Source organism: Oncorhynchus gorbuscha, linkage group LG08 (genome assembly GCF_021184085.1).
Source record: "Oncorhynchus gorbuscha isolate QuinsamMale2020 ecotype Even-year linkage group LG08, OgorEven_v1.0, whole genome shotgun sequence".
Lineage (NCBI taxonomy): Eukaryota > Metazoa > Chordata > Actinopteri > Salmoniformes > Salmonidae > Oncorhynchus > Oncorhynchus gorbuscha.
In genome coordinates this window covers 60,990,527-60,995,526 of record NC_060180.1, presented here as the reverse complement: position 1 = coordinate 60,995,526, position 5,000 = coordinate 60,990,527, and the positions used below count along the sequence as shown (strand labels likewise).

At 43.8% G+C, this 5,000-nt stretch overlaps 1 protein-coding gene across 3 annotated transcripts in view; it reads left to right on the top strand.

The window, feature by feature from the left end:
• The window catches only part of LOC124041930 (glypican-1-like), a 158,836-nt gene that overhangs the window by 50,983 nt on the left and 102,853 nt on the right, over positions 1-5,000 (top strand). The window lies entirely within an intron of this gene.

Here is a 5,000-nt window from a genome sequence, read left to right as displayed (position 1 = left end):
CTAGTAAGAGAGAAAGAGGGAGAACTAGAAAGAAAGAAAGAAAACTAGTAAGAGAGAAAGAGGGAGAACTATACAGAGAGAAAGAGAGAGAACTAGAAAGAAAGAAAGAAAACTAGTAAGAGAGAAAGAGGGAGAACTATACAGAGAGAAAGAGAGAGAACTAGAAAGAAAGAAAGAAAGAAAGAAAGTAAGAAAGAAAGAAAGAAAACTAGTAAGAGAGAAAGAGGGAGAACTATACAGAGAGAAAGAGAGAGAACTAGAAAGAAAGAAAGAAAGAAAGAAAGTAAGAAAGAAAGAAAGAAAACTAGTAAGAGAGAAAGAGGGAGAACTATAAAGAGAGAAAGAGAGAGAACTAGAAAGAAAGAAAGAAAGAAAGAAAGAAAGAAAGAAAGAAAAAGAAAGAGAGCGAGAACTAGTAAGAGAGAAAGAGAGAGAACTAGTAAGAGAGAAAGAGAGAACTAGTAAGAGAGAAAGAGAGAGAACTAGAAAGAGAGAAAGAGAGAACTAGTAAGAGAGAAAGAGAGAGAACTAGAAAGAGAGAAAGAGAGAACTAGTAAGAGAGAAAGAGCGAGAACTAGCAAGAGAGAAAGAGAGAACTAGTAAGAGAGAAAGAGAGAGAACTAGAAAGGAAGAAAGAGCGAGAACTAGCAAGAGAGAAAGAGAGAACTAGAAAGGAAGAAAGAAAGAACTAGAAAGAGAGAAAGAGTGAGAACTAGTAAGAGAGTGAAGAAGGGAATGAAAGGAATTGTGAACAAGGGAGAAAGTGGGAGAGGAACGAGACAGCGAGGGAGAGAGGGAAGAATGAGAGAGGAAAGGGCTGTGTTGAGATCCAGGTTCAGAACGACAGCAGGTTTGACTGCTTCCTTTCAGAATGGGCCTGAAAAGGCTTATTAGCAAGAGACCTGGCCAAAGAAAGAGACAAACATTTTTCTGCACACAATGTGCTTTTCCCTGTCAGGTCGTCTCAGTGAAGTAGGATTCGCGTGGGCAGAGAATACAACTCCACAGACTTTTTTCAGAGTCTGTTTTTCTATGGTTTGTTTTGAACACGTCTTTCTTTCTGAAGCTTCAGGCTGCTTCTCAAGTTGATGCAGAGGTGTTCTGGTCCATGACCCTCGTGAATGTGTGTGTGTGTGTGTGTGTGTGTGTGTGTGTGTGTGTGTGTGTGTGTGTGTGTGTGTGTGTGTGTGTGTGTGTGTGTGTGTGTGTGTGTGTGTGTGTGTGTGTGTGTGTGTGTGTGTGTGTGTGTGTGTGTGTGTGTGTGTGTGTGTGTGTGTGTGTGTGTGTGCGTGTGTCAACGGATGTGTGTGTTCTCCTGAATATGAACTAAATGTGTCTTCCAGAGGTTTGGTCCTTTGGCCCTGTGGTTCTGTGTATGACGTGGCCCATGTGGACATCGTGCAGAATGATTAGTTGTGGTTACAGTTGATAAATGTGTGAAGATTGTTAGGATTTCACTGAGCAGGACATAAATTGTCAAAACGTACATACACTGCAACTGTCCCTGCCATCGGGATGGTAACTTTGCCATTCCTGTATATGTGCGTGTGTCTGTGTGTGTATGCGTGTGCGTGTGTGTGTGTGTGTGTGTGTGTGGGTGTGTACGTGTGCGTGTGCGTGTGCGTGTGTGTGTGTGTGTGTGTGTGTGTGTGTGTGTGTGTGTGTGTGTGTGTGTGTGTGTGTGTGTGTGTGTGTGTGTGTGTGTGTGTGTGTGTGTGTGTGTGTGTGTGTGTGTGTGTGTGTGTGTGTGTGTGTGTGTGTGTGTGTGTGTGTGTGAGGGGTATGTGCTTGCTGTGGAGTTATTTTGTGTTCTATCCAGCACTGTATTGTGGTGCATGGAGGCATCAGGCCTTGACAAATGGTTGAGTGGTCAGGGCTCGGGTGATTTTTCCTGTGGAATGTGTGCAGGTCTTTTCTTTCAGGCAGGGCACACTGGTCTTGCTCTGACAGGTTAAAATAAAGATTAACCACCCCAGTTTGACCTGATTTTGCTGGGCTGAACTGCGCTGCTTCCGGTGAGATGGTTGGAGCTTAGTTTCACTCAAATATAATTACAACACCACAAAAAAAAACATTTGGAAGGAGGACTTATGGTCACTGAAGAGATTTCCAAGCAATTGACAAGGTTTCCAAGCAAACAACTGCCATTGTATGTTCAGACTTGAGCTATGTAGGCCCAAACCTAAGTTAGATGAACTACGAAAACAAACAAAGTGACAGTAATGTAACACTAAGTGGACAAAACATTAAGAACACCTGCTCTTTCCATGACATCATCGATTCACCAGGTGAATCCAGGTGAAAGCTATGATCACTTATTGATGTCACTTATTAAATCAACTTCAGTCAGGGAAGGAGACAATTGAAAAAATGATTTTTAAGCCTTGAGACAATTGAGACATGAATTGTGTATGTGTGCCATTCAGAAGGTGAACGGGCAAGACAAAAGACTAAAGTGCCTTTGCATGGGGTATGGCAGTAGGTACCAGGCGCACCGGTTTGTATTAAGAACTGCAACGGTTTCTCGTGTGTATCAAGAAGGGTCCAAAGGATACCCAGCCATCTTGACACAACTGTGGGAAGCATTGGAGTCAACATGGGCCAACATCCCCGTGGAACACTTTCATCACCTTGTAGAGCCCATGGACCAACATCCCTGTGGAACACTTTCATCACCTTGTAGAGCCCATGGACCAACATCCCTGTGGAACACTTTCATCACCTTGTAGAGCCCATGGACCAACATCCCTGTGGAACACTTTCATCACCTTGTAGAGCCCATGGGCCAACATCCCTGTGGAACACTTTCATCACCTTGTAGAGCCCATGGGCCAACATCCCTGTGGAACACTTTCATCACCTTGTAGAGCCCATGGACCAACATCCCTGTGGAACACTTTCATCACCTTGTAGAGCCCGTGGACCAACATCCCTGTGGAACACTTTCATCACCTTGTAGAGCCCATGGACCAACATCCCTGTGGAACACTTTCATCACCTTGTAGAGCCCATGGACCAACATCCCTGTGGAACACTTTCATCACCTTGTAGAGCCCATGGACCAACATCCCTGTGGAACACTTTCATCACCTTGTAGAGCCCATGGGCCAACATCCCTGTGGAACACTTTCATCACCTTGTAGAGCCCATGGGCCAACATCCATGTGGAACACTTTCATCACCTTGTAGAGCCCATGGGCCAACATCCCTGTGGAACACTTTCATCACCTTGTAGAGCCCATGGGCCAACATCCCTGTGGAACACTTTCATCACCTTGTAGAGTCCATGGACCAACATCCCTGTGGAACACTTTCAACACTCCCTTGGAACATCACCTTGTAGAGCCCATGGGCCAACATCCATGTGGAACACTTTCATCACCTTGTAGAGCCCATGGGCCAACATCCCTGTGGAACACTTTCATCACCTTGTAGAGCCCATGGGCCAACATCCCCGTGGAACACTTTCATCACCTTGTAGAGCCCATGGACCAACATCCCTGTGGAACACTTTCATCACCTTGTAGAGCCCATGGACCAACATCCCTGTGGAACACTTTCATCACCTTGTAGAGCCCGTGGACCAACATCCCTGTGGAACACTTTCATCACCTTGTAGAGCCCGTGGACCAACATCCCTGTGGAACACTTTCATCACCTTGTAGAGCCCGTGGACCAACATCCCTGTGGAACACTTTCATCACCTTGTAGAGCCCATGGGCCAACATCCCTGTGGAACACTTTCATCACCTTGTAGAGCCCATGGACCAACATCCCTGTGGAACACTTTCATCACCTTGTAGAGCCCATGGACCAACAAATTGAGGCTGTTCTAGTAAAAAAAAGACAGAGGAAGATAAGTCTTTCCAATGACATCACCTGTGTGCATCGTGTGATTTAACCAATTATGAGTAGGCATTGCCTATTAATTGAGTAATTGTCTACTAATTGGCTTACAATGTCATTGGAAACACTTATCTTCTGCTATCATTTTTACAACAAAACTTAGAAAGGCACCATTTTCACATATGTGACCCACCTCCTTGATTCTGTCTCACGTAACAACATTTAGACATTTATTTTTTATTTTTTACATTGGATAAAGTAGAGGCTGGTATGTCATACACTGCACTTGAGGAGCAATGGGAAAATAATTTTTCTTTGAAACTCGATAAACCTGAAACCCCACTTTTGAGAAAATGTCCCATGAATATTTTGGTACACCTACTGGAGAGCTCTTCTTTGTCTACACCTATTCAGCTTTGTTCACATCTTTTTAAGCCTTAGCCCCAACCATCACTTTAAGGATTCACATGCGAGGCCATGTTCTAAACAGAGGGAGTAAGGTGGTGTAGTAACCAACCAAAGATTTCAAGACTAAAATGGGCGAAAAATAGTGGCCTACAATAAGGAAAAACTCAGGTAAAAATAAAGTTTATCTAGTCCTTGGCCTATATGTGACCGACCGGCTTGATTCGGTCTTATGTAGCAAAATGTGAAATTGCATTATTTACATTGGATAAAAGTAGCGACAGAGCTAGAAAATGGTATATCATGCACTATAGTTGAGAAACAATGGGAAAGTCATTCTGCTTTGAAAGTTGATAAACTTCTAACCCCACTTTTGAGAAAATGGCCTTGAATGTTTTGGTGCATCTACTGGAGAGCCTTTCCTTGTCCACACCCCTTCAGCATCGTTCACACCCTCTTAAGCCTTAACCCCACTCATCTCTTTAACGATTCACATGTGAGGCCGTGTGCTAAACAGAGTGTACTAAACAACCAAAGGTTTCAAGGCTAAAGGCTGGTTTATTCTACAGTGGTTCTTCCTTTAAAAGTTGTGTCGTACTGCAACACAGATTCTATGGCACGTTATTTAAGTGTCAGCCATTGTTGCCATTAATGATAGTTGGTGCTAGTTTGCCCAAAAGAGGGCATCTTTGAGAATCTAAGTTATTGAAATGACATGGAGCTGTAAAGCCTAAGAGTCAAAGGGAGCC